The sequence below is a fragment of the Marmota flaviventris genome, chromosome 3 (genome assembly GCF_047511675.1).
Source record: "Marmota flaviventris isolate mMarFla1 chromosome 3, mMarFla1.hap1, whole genome shotgun sequence".
NCBI lineage: Eukaryota > Metazoa > Chordata > Mammalia > Rodentia > Sciuridae > Marmota > Marmota flaviventris.
In genome coordinates, this window is record NC_092500.1 from 60,262,485 (window position 1) to 60,274,779 (window position 12,295).

The 12,295-nt window shown below is 42.0% G+C and overlaps 1 pseudogene; it reads right to left on the bottom strand.

The window, feature by feature from the left end:
- Nucleotides 1-3,341: 3,341 nt before the first annotated feature.
- LOC114086286 (olfactory receptor 6C4-like) lies at nt 3,342-12,068 on the bottom strand (annotated as a pseudogene).
- Nucleotides 12,069-12,295: the final 227 nt, after the last annotated feature.

Below are 12,295 nucleotides of genomic sequence, written 5' to 3' on the forward strand. Positions count from 1 at the left end.
TCTCTTTCCTTGGTCTTTGATCCACTTTGAATTGACTTTTGTGCAGGGTGAAAGATAGGGATCTAATTTCATTTTTCCTACATATGGGTATATAGTTTCCCCAGCACCATTTTTTAAAGGGCCTATGTTTTCTCCAAATATGTTTTTGGCACCATGTTGAGTATCAGATGATTGTAACTATGTGGTTTTGTCTGTGTGTTCTATTACATTGCTCTTCATGTCTGTTTTGATGCCAGTACTATGCTGTTTTAGTTACTTAGCTCTACCTTATAATTTAGAGGTTTTATGGCAAGGCCTGTTTGATGTTGTGGACTCTGGAAAAACATTACCAGCTTAGCTGTTGGTGGTGCAGGACTAGTAAACTAAAGCCTCATGAGCTCAGCACTTAGTGGCCCCAAACTGGATCTGGTCCTAAGTTAAGGGTGCAAAAGCCTTAGGTGCAAGGCAGATAAAAGTCACCTGAAAACAACCTGGTTTGTTTGGCAATTGTGGCCAAAGTGAAACCAGATCCCTCATCTAGGGCCACACCAATCCAGTCCATGAGGGAATGGTGGTGCTGGGAGGCAGAGAGAGGCACATAATGTACAGGTGGGAGAATTAACCTGTGAGAAGAGAGATTTGGGATTTGGCACCAGGAGGAACTCTGAGCTATCACACATCAGGGTCATGTTCACTCCTTAAAACATGACTCTTGTGGTTTATTTGTTAGAAGGAAACCCACAGAAGCCCTGTGGACATACTTTTCCTCTGACAACTCAAAGAATGCTTTTTAATTTCAGGTAGACTCCTTGGAGTGAGAAAGAGTTCCCATATCAACCATGGGTAGTTTCACTACTGCTCATAATTGAATGTGGGCTGTGGTCAAACTTCAGAATATCAACAAGGATTTTTAGGGCTCCTGATGCTGCTAATGGGATTTTTGTTACTTCTGTATCTCTTTTCTGCTGAGGAGGAAGACTATCCTTAGTAGTTCCCAGTGACCTCCTATTAATCAATATTCATGGAGCACCTTCTATATGTTAGGAGCACTATATAAATTATTCCTCAACCATGGTGAAAGAAAGTAAAATTACTGTACTTTTATAAGCAAAAGATAGGTCCAAAGTGCGTGTAGCAACCTGGCCAACTTTGCTCCTGTAGTGTTACCAAAGTGGGACTTGAACCCAGGTGTGTTCTGATGGTGACTGTAATCCTACTGCCAGAATTTGCAAGGTAGCAGAAATAGACAATCTATGTATCAGTGTTAGCACCTCTCTGGGGATAAAATATCCAGAAATTGAGCTGGACCAACAACTATCCCCATTGCCCAAGTGGGTCCTCCATGCCCAAGAGACTGGGTGGGAATTCCATGCCTCTGTGAAGGGCTAATTTGAGTGAGAGAGAAAACTTGGCAAGTTGGCCAAGGCAATTTTCAGCATTACCTTTGTTTGACTAGACTGGAACTTTAAGTGGTGTGATTTTTCTCTTGAACATTTCAAGAAGCCAAAGATGCCAAAAGCATGAGCTTAGCACTTAGTGGCATGGTAAGTCTGAACTGTTCTGGAAGGATGCAAGCTTGGCAACCAGCATTACTTCCTTTCACCAGTCTGTAGGGATCCATGAGCAAGATAGGTACACATCCAATTGTCAGGAAAGTGCCACAGATTGAAACCTCTGAACCCCAGGGAGTTCCTGATAGTGAAACATCAGGGCCAACAAGGACCCAAGCAAGGACTTGAGGGCCAGGATTCTTTATCACACTGCACATATTGCTAGTGCCAGAAGGATAGGAAGGAGGCTCATTGTGCACTTAAAGCAGGAGCACAGTTACATTTTAGGAGATCTGAAGAAATGGAGTAGAACAAAATCCCAGAAGAGACACTTGTGTTACTCTGATTTAGTGAAAATGCCCCAGTGGGTCTGGCCTTTCTAGAAGGAAGACTAAGTAATAAGGGTGAGGAAATTCTGGTCCCAGTGCCACTAGTGGTAGCCTCATACACTGGAACTCAGATTTTCACAATCGGCTCCAAGAGCTGGTTCAACTGTCTGATGGTGGTGGGGCTCAGCTTGGACAAAGGGCATAGGAGACAGACATAGAGCATGTGGTGGGGGAGTCTGGAGAGAGAGAGAGAAAGAGAGATATTTGGAAGATCTGGACAAAGGCAGTAAAAAGATGCTTCAGTGATGGACAAACAAAAACATGATCAAAGGGGCAAAGGACAGTTCTGCCACCAATGGCACACAGATCTAATGAATCTATACCAACAGTTTCACTTCCATTCTCATCTGTGTCTTTCCATATCCAGGAGTCCTGGTTTAGGAACCTGGCTATCATTTATGTAACATCTGTCAGCATAGGAGAGGTGAATGAGTTGTAAAGCAGAGATGTACAGGAAAGGCTGTTCCTTGTGCTGAGATCTGAAAGCATTCCAGTTATCTCTCTTATCTCTGAAGAATTGCCTTACAGTTATGCAGCTTGGCTAGAAATTGCCTAGATCACATATTTGCAGTCCCCACTCTCCAGAATGTTCTGGTACATGCTGATCTCACTTTCTATCCAGTATTGACAACAACAGTCCCTGGTACTACTAGTTCTACCACTCCCAGGCAGTTCTGGTCTTGGACAAGAGTTTCTCCACAATACTAATAAGGCTCTGCTTCTGAGCCAGCTTAGAGCTTTAAAGGTCTTGGTTTTACATAGTTCTTCTGCATACTGTCCTTTAGGCCATTCTGGGCTTGGTGCTTCACCTCCAGAATGTTCAACATGCCTGTCAGCTCTAGGATCTCAAATTGGCAACACTATAGTGCCGGGTTTCTGTTCTTGCAACTAAAAGGCTCAGGGGTCACTCAAGTTGAACTGGGCTAACTGGCTGCGCAAAATAACCACACAATAGACACAAATATCTTTTTCTTTGGGTTCGCTGTGACGGCTCCTCTGACCTTAAGGGTCCGCAGGAAGAGAGAGAACGAGAGCACACGCTGACCTCTTTTATTGAGGAGAAGCTATTTATATGAGGCAAGGGGTCAGGTTTCAGAGGGCTGAGTCTATCTTCATGATGTCCACTGTCAGCAGGTTGACTGACACCTGGGTAGGCCACACCCAAGGACACAGTAAGAGAAGGGGACACACACAAGGCACTTCCATGGAAGATTCTATCCTAAACAGGGCAAGGGGTTATATTACAAAGGAACAGGTAAGCACAGCTTCACCCGTGGGGCTGTAGCAAGACACACCCATGCATGAGACACTGATCCTTGAACCCAAGAAGGGTGGGGAAAGCTCTGCCACATTTCTGTGACTGAGCACCTCAGCACCCAGCCATGGAGTGTGACTCAGTAATGTGCAAGCTTGTTCTCCCACACTACAGCTCCTTAAAGAAGGATATGACCTGCTGGCTGTTGCAGTTGGTCTCAACCACTGCACTCTGCCCAGGTCCATAGTGGACTCAGTGTCTAGTTCTGTATAGAACTTGTCCCTCAGTGGGCACCTTGGAATGTGGAATTTCTGCTCATGGCTGCTGTTGATGCAGATCTGCTCCTCCTTCAGAAACTCTTGCTGGGCCTACAGGCTGGCATTAACTTGGCTCAGAACATTCAAGAGTTTATGCAACCTGCACATGTCCACCTCCACAAATTGAGTCGTGGAGCAATTAGGCATGCAGCCATCCTCTAATCCACCACCCAGCTCAACTCAGTCTTTCTCCTCTACCACTCTTTGTGAAGCAGCCTTTTCAGTTTTGCCTGTCCCTTTATCCTCCAGCCTTGTCTTCCTGGTGCAGCTGCTAGTTCCAAGCTAACCAATTCTTTCCTGTTTTGTTTTCCACTAATCAGAATTACTGAGTCCTTCCAACCTTCTGTCATTCCAATATTGTCAGTCAGAGCCACTCACCTCTTTGAGAATTGTCTCCACTGAGATGTTAGAAACTGTGAACAATACTCATTTCCTATGCCAGATTGCCCTTCTTTCTATTTATTATTGGTCTATGCACCCCTTAGAAAGACCAAAATCTAGGGTTTTTAAAACCCTTTCTCTTGTGTTTCTCATTGAGCTGCCAGCTGGAGTGGCCTGAGACCAAAGCTGGTTAAAGGCTCTCAGCTTCCCTGCTTACCAGTAAAGTTAGGGTGAAAAGGAGGAACTCTGTAATGAAGTTTTGTCCAGGCAGTAGATGAAATCACAAGGGAGGATTAATGCAGAGTTCTAAGTGGGATGTTCCAGGGGCTGGGGTCCAGTTCTGATTAGAACTCTGGAACTTTGTTGAGTGGTATCTACCTTGAGATTAGAATGAACACACTCTTAGGGCCTGGAAGATGACAATCTCTGCTGGGAGTCTTGATCTCAGGCACCACTGGAGAATTCTACTTGTAGGGTAGTGTAACAAATTTCCCTGGTGGAAAGGGCATGCCAAGTCTTATGTACTCCATCATCCATGAGTATGGCCTTCCAAGGATTAGTCACCACGTGCACCAATGCATTTTTGTTAGATTTTCTGATCCTTTTCTGCTGGTGGCAAGAGCCACACAACTCAAAGGGAAAGTAAGTGGCCTGCCTCTCCATATCTCTGTCCTGAATTCCCTTGGATGCAATTTTCCTTGCCAGTTTTAATCATGTTCTGTCAGGTGCATGTTAGATAACACAGTGAACACTGGTTGGGACAGTGACAATATTTGCTATGATCTCCAGGGTTCTCACAATGTGGCTTCTCCACTCACAAGTTGAGAACCAGAGCAATTTTGAAACCCCAGCTAACTGCAGCCTCTAGAGCAGCTGAGTTCTGACTTCCCTCCTGTTCTACAGGTATTTACATGACAAAATTTTCTGCTGTATTTCTCTTTCCCTTTGGGTTACCACTACCTTCTGTGGTGACCCAGCATGACTGCTGCCTCTGGCTTAGTGTGCATGCACTCTTTCTTGTCCTCTGTTCAAGAAACCTGTGATTTTAGGTCTTTCTGAGTCTCTGACTCTCCAATATTAAATCTTGGTGAATTCCCGCAGTCACTCACCTTTCTGAAAAGTAGCATTTCTGCTGCTTCAATTCTGAGCTGAAACTGGGGAGTGCAGGCTTCTTCTATTTTGCTATCTTTTGGAAAGTGTCTTATATTTCTGGTAAAATGTTTGGGTAACTGTTTTAAAGATATAAGAACCTTAAAAATAGAAAGGAGATCCTAAAATGGATAGCAGAGTAGAGTAAAGTGACGAGGGGGAGGAAAGAGAGGGACAGGGGAAATCCTGGGGAATGATACTGGCCAAGTTATATTGTATACATGTATAAATATGTAACCATAAATCCCATCATTATGTACAACTGCAATGCACCAATAAAGTATGAAAAATAAAAAATGCTGAAGACTCCTAAATTAAAGAAAAAGACATAATCAGCTTAAAAGCCCATTTGTAAAGATAAGCATTACCAGTACACCCAGGACTGTCAGTACCATGACAATCCTTGTAATTTTAGCCTGATTCTTTTTCTTATACTCAGATTAATGTTATTTGGCCCTGTTAGGGGGATTTAGTTATATATCTTTTTTGTATATTTGAAATGAAAACTGAGGACTTAAAAATCTATATAATTTTCCTATGCACATATATGAATACACCACAGTGAATCTCTAGATCATGTACTGGGATAATACTAATTAGAAAAAGATGTACTCCATGTTTGTATAAACAAGTCAAATTTTACTCTACTGTTATATATAACTAAAAAGAACAAAAATAAAAAATAAAAAAATCTATGTATAAATTCTTTTAAAAATAACTATAGTAAACAGATATAAAAATAGATCTTTTTAGCACAAATAATATATTTTTATTTAAAGTAACTATAATGAAAAACTCTTAAGAAGGCTGATATTATTTTATATTTTTGCAGTTTTTAAAGTGGCTCAAAAATCTATTTATTAGAAAGAAATATTTAAACTGTATTTTGGGGATATTTCTCCCTCCCTGGGAGGATTAAAAATGTAATGTTGATATCCTTTTATGATAAATTTATCCAAGATGTTGTCTTAATGAGGAGACGGTTAGAGAAGCTCCCCCTAAGCTTTCAAGGGGAGGAAGTTTATGAATGTTGTCCAGAATTTCCATTGAATTTAAGTCATTTATTCATTAAGTACTCACAATTTTTCTGGCCATATCCTTGAAGGCTTGTTTTACCTGTTTATTCCTCAGAGTGTAAATGAATGGGTTCAGTAAAGGGGCAACTGATGTATTGAGCACAGCTATTCCCTTATTGAAAGCAACTCCTTCTTTTGCTGAAGGCTTTATGTACATGAAGATGCAGCTTCCATAAGAGAGGGAGATGACAATCATGTGGGAAGAACATGTGGAAAAGGCCTTTTTCCTTTGCTGAGCTGAGGGGATCTTCAGAATGGTCCTAATGATGTTTGTGTAGGAGAGAACTACTAGCACTAGGGTGACTACTAAGGTCACAAGTGCTAAGATAAAGTGAAAGAGTTCCAGTAGACTTGTGTCTGAGCAAGATATTTCTATGAGGGGTCCATAGTCACAATAATAATGATTCAGCACATTGGACCCACAGAAATCCAGCTGACTGGTCAGGATGATTGGGAATAAGATGATCAGAAAGCCACACAGCCAAGAGCAGAGTACTAGTTGGATGCAGACCTTACTGTTCATGATGGTGGTATAATGCAGAGGTTTGCAGATGGCCACATAGGACATTTGTAATAGGACATGGCAGTCAGAAGACAAAACTCAGTGGCCCCAAAGAAAATAGCAAAAAAGTACTGAGTGAAGCAACCAGCAAAGCTGATAGTCTTAATCCCAGTTGAGATGCTGTATAGCAGCCTAGGAGTGAAAGTGGATGTAAAGGAAATTTCCAGGAAGGAGAAATTCCGGAGGAAAAAATACATGGGAGTCTGGAGGTGGGAGTCCAGCAGCGTGAGGATGATGATTGTCAGATTTCCACTGATGCTGAATACGTAGGTGAGGAGGAGAAGTATAAAAATTACAATTTGAGGGGCCTACGACCCCGGCAGAAGAGGAGCAGTGGCCTGCTGAGAGGCAGAGCCGCCCCCACCCCCTGCGCTGGCAAGGTAGACAGAACTGTGACCACCCACAGAGCAGGCCAAGCGGCCTGCTGAGGGGCAGAGCCGCCCCCCACCCCCCGCGCCTGCCAGGTAGGCGGAACTGTGACCACCAACAGAAAAGGCCCAGTGGCCCGCGGAGGGACAGAGCTTCCAATCACTCCTGCAAGGTAGGCGGGCCTGCGACCCACCGGCAGAAGAGGAGCAGCGGCCTGCTGAGAGGCAGAGCCGCCCCCTCCCCCCGCGCCGGCAAGGTAGACGGAACTGTGACCACCCACAGAGCAGGCCCAGCGGCCTGCTGAGGGGCAGAGCCACCCCCCACCGCCCGCGCCTGCCAGGTAGGCAGAACTGTGACCACCAACAGAAAAGGCCCAGTGGCCCACAGAGGGGCAGAGCTTCCAATCACTCCTGCAAGGTAGGCGGGCCTGCGACCCACCGGCAGAAGAGGAGCAGCGGCCTGCTGAGAGGCAGAGCCGCCCCCTCCCCCCGCACCTGCAAGGTAGACGGAACTGTGACCACCAACAGAACAGGCCAGACCTGCAACCGACAGACAGAACAGGCCCAGTGGCCTGAGGAAGGGTAGAGCCGCCCCCCCCCCCGCGCCTGCAAGGTAGGCGGACCTGCGACCCACTGGCAGAACAGCCCCAGAGGCCTGCAGAGGGGCAGTGCCGCTGCCTGCGCCTGCAAAGTAGGCAGAACTGCGACCACCGACAGAACAAGCCTAGCGGCCCGCAGAGGGACAGAGCTGCCGCCCGCGCCTGCAAGGTAGGCGGACCTCCTACCGACCGGCAGAGCAGGCCCAGCGGCCTGCCGGCGTGGTAGGCACATTGCCCCAATTGGAGGAGGGGCAGAGCCGCCGCCCGCGCCTGCGAGGGAGACTTTGCAACTATACAAGACCAATATAAATATATAGGGGGAACATTCAATAGCACAACAGTTTCACCAAGTAGAAAGGAACGCGAACAGTATGAAGAGACAAGGAAAGAAAGGACCACAAGCAATGCAGGTCAACTCAACGTTAGAAGAGGTAATAGCTGCAGCAGATGGAATGTCAGATAAAGAATTCAGGATATACATGCTTCAGATGATCTGGAGTCTCAAGGAAGACATCAGACAGCAAAATCAGACAATGAAAGATCACTTCAACAATGAATTACATAAACAAATCCAAGAAGCAAAAGATCAACTATACAGGGAGATAGAGGTTATAAAAAACAAACAAACAGAAATCCTAGAAATGCAGGAAGCAATAAACCAACTTAAAAACTCAATGGAGAATACTACCAGCAGAGTAGAACACTTAGAAGATAGAACATCAGACAATGAAGATAAAGTATTTCAACTTGAAAAGAACATAGACAGCTCAGCAAGACTGTTAAGAAACCATGAGCAGAACATCCAAGAAATATGGTATAACATCAAGAGACTAAATTTAAGAGTCATTGGGATACAGGAAGGGACAGAGTTTCAAACCAAAGGAATGATTAATCTATTCAATGAAATAATAGTAGAAAACATCCCAGACTTGAAGAATGAGACAGAATCCCAAATCCTAGAAGCCTACAGGACGCCGAATGTGCAGAATCATAAGAGACCCACACCTAGACACATTATAATGAAGATGCCCAACATACAGAATAAGGAGAGAATTTTAAAAGCTACAAGAGAAAGGAAGCAGATCACATTTAGGGGTAAGCCAATCAGGATAACAGCTGATCTTTCAACACAGACTCTGAAAGCTAGAAGATCCTGGAATAACATATTTCAAAAACTGAAAGAAAATGGGTTCCAACCAAGAATTGTGTTTCCAGCGAAATTAAGCTTCAGGATGGAAGATGAAATTAAAACCTTCCACGATAAACAAAAGTTAAAAGAATTTGCAGCTAGAAAACCATCTCTTCAAAACATCCTCGGCAAAACATTTCAGGAAGAGGAAATGGAAAATAACAATGAAAACCAACAGTGGGAGGTAGGACAGTAAAGGGGGGAAAAATAATCAAAGAGGAAAACAAACCATGTTTAGTAACATAAATAAACAATATGGCTGGAAGAACAACCCATATCTCAATAATAACCCTAAATGTTAATGGCTTAAACTCACCAATCAAGAGACACAGGCTAGTAGAATGGATCACAAAACAAGACCCAACAATATGCTGCCTACAGGAGACGCATTTGATAGGAAAAGACATACATAGGCTGAAGGTGAAAGGTTGGGAAAAATCATATCACTCATATGGACTTTGGAGACAAGCAGGAGTGTCCATACTCATATGAAATAAAATAGATTTGAAGCCAAAGTTAATCAAAAGGGATAAAGAGGGACACTACATACTGCTCAAGGGAACCATACACCAACAAGACATAACAATCATAAATATATATGCCCCAAACAATGGTGCAGCTATGTTCGTCAAACAAACTCTTCTCAAGTTCAAGAGTCTAATAGACCACCATACAATAACCATGGGAGACTTCAACACACCTCTCTCGCCACTGGACAGATCTTCCAAACAAAAGTTGAATAAGGAAACTATAGAACTCAATAACACAATTAATAACCTAGACTTAATTGACATATATAGAATATACTACCCAACATCAAGCAGTTACACTTTTTTCTCAGCAGCACATGGATCCTTCTCAAAAATAGATCATATATTATGTCACAGGGAAACTCTTAGACAACATAAAGGAGTAGAGATAATACCATGCATCCTATCTGATCATAATGGAATGGAACTGAAAATCAACGATAAAAGAAGGAAGGAAAAAGCATACATCACTTGGAGAATGAACAATAGGTTACTGAATGATCAATGGGTTATAGAAGACATCAAGGAGGAAATTAAAAAATTCTTAGAGATTAATGAAAACACAGACACAACATATCGGAATCTATGGGACACATTGAAAGCAGTTCTAAGAGGAAAATTCATTGCTTGGAGTTCATTTTTTTAAAAAAGAAAAAACCAACAAATAAATGATCTCATACTTCATCTCAAAATCCTAGAAAAAGAAGAGCAAAACAACAGCAAAAGAAGTAGAAGGCAAGAAATAATTAAAAACAGAGCTGAAATTAATGAAATCGAAACAAAAGAAACAATTGAAAAAATTGACAAAACTAAAAGTTGGTTCTTTGAAAAAATAAACAAAATCGACAGACCCTTAGCGATGCTAGCGAAGAGAAGAAGAGAGAGAACTCAAATTACTAGCATACGGGATGAAAAAGGCAATATCACAACAGACACTTCAGAAATACAGAAGATAATCAAAAATTATTTTGAATCCTTATACTCCAATAAATTAGAAGATAGTGAAGGCATCAATAAATTTCTTAAGTCATATGATCTGCCCAGATTGAGTCAGGAGGATATAGACAACCTAAACAGACCAATATCAATTGAGGAAATAGAAGAAACCATCAAAAGACTACCAACTAAGAAAAGCCCAGGACCGGATGGGCATACAGCAGAGTTTTACAAAACCTTTAAAGAGGAATTAATACCAATACTTTTCAAGCTACTTCAGGAAATAGAAAAAGAGGGAGAACTTCCAAATTCATTCTACGAGGCCAACATCACCCTGATACCTAAACCAGACAAAGACACTTCAAAGAAAGAAAACTACAGACCAATATCTCTAATGAACCTAGATGCAAAAATCCTCAATAAAATTCTGGCCACTCGGATACAAAAACATATCAAAAAAATTGTGCACCATGATCAAGTAAGATTCATCCCTGGGATGCAAGGCTGGTTCAATATATGGAAATCAATAAATGTTATTCACCACATCAATAGACTTAAAAATAAGAACCATATGATCATCTCGATAGATGTGGAAAAAGCATTCGACAAAGTACAGCATCCCTTTATGTTCAAAGCTCCAGAAAAACTAGGGATAACAGGAACATACCTCAATATTGTAAAAGCAATCTATGCTAAGCCTCAGGCTAGCATCATTCTGAATGGAGAAAAACTGAAGGCATTCCCTCTAAAATCTGGAACAAGACAGGGATGCCCTCTATCACCACTTCTGTTCAACATAGTTCTCGAAACACTGGCCAGAGCAATTAGACAGACGAAAGAAATTAAAGGCATCAAAATAGGAAAAGAAGAACTTAAATTATCACTATTTGCAGATGACATGATTCTATACCTAGCAGACCCAAAAGGCTCTACAAAGAAACTATTAGAGCTAATAAATGAATTCAGCAAAGTGGCAGGATATAAAATCAACATGCATAAATCAAAGTCATTCCTGTATATCAGCGACAAATCCTCTGAAATGGAAATGAGGACAACCACTCCATTCACAATATCTTCAAAAAAAATAAAATACTTGGGAATCAACCTAACAAAAGAGGTGAAAGGCTTATACAATGAAAACTACAGAACCCTAAAGAGAGAAATAGAAGAAGATCTTAGACGATGGAAAAATATACCCTGTTCATGGATAGGCAGAACTAACATCATCAAAATGGCGATATTATCAAAAGTTCTCTATAGGTTTAATGCAATGCCAATCAAAATCCCAACGGCATTTCTTGTAGAAATAGAGAAAGCAATCATGAAATTCATATGGAAAAATAAACGACCCAGAATAGCAAAAACAATGCTAAGCAGGAAGTGTGAATCAGGCGGTATAGCGATACCAGACTTCAAACTATACTACAGAGCAATAGTAACAAAAACAGCATGGTACTGGTACCAAAACAGGCGGGTGGACCAATGGTACAGAATAGAGGACACAGAAACCAATCCACAAAACTACAACTATCTTATATTTGATAAAGGGTCTAAAAGCATGCAATGGAGGAAGGATAGCATCTTCAACAAATGGTGTTGGGAAAAATGGAAATCCATATGCAACAAAATGAAACTGAATCCCTTTCTCTCGCCATGCACAAAAGTGAATTCAAAATGGATCAAGGAGCTTGATATCAAATCAGAGACACGCCGTCTGATAGAAGAAAAAGTTGGCTATGATCTACATACTGTGAGGTCGGGGTCCAAATTCCTCAATAGGACACCCATAGCACAAAAGTTAATAACTAGAATCAACAAATGGGACTTACTCAAACTAAAAAGTTTTTTCTCAGCTAAAGAAACAATAAGAGAGGTAAATAGAGAGCCTACATCCTGGGAACAAATCTTTACTCCTCACACTTCAGATAGAGCCCTAATATCCAGAGTATACAAAGAACTCCAAAAATTAGACAATAAGATAACAAACAACCCAATCAACAAATGGGCCAAGGACC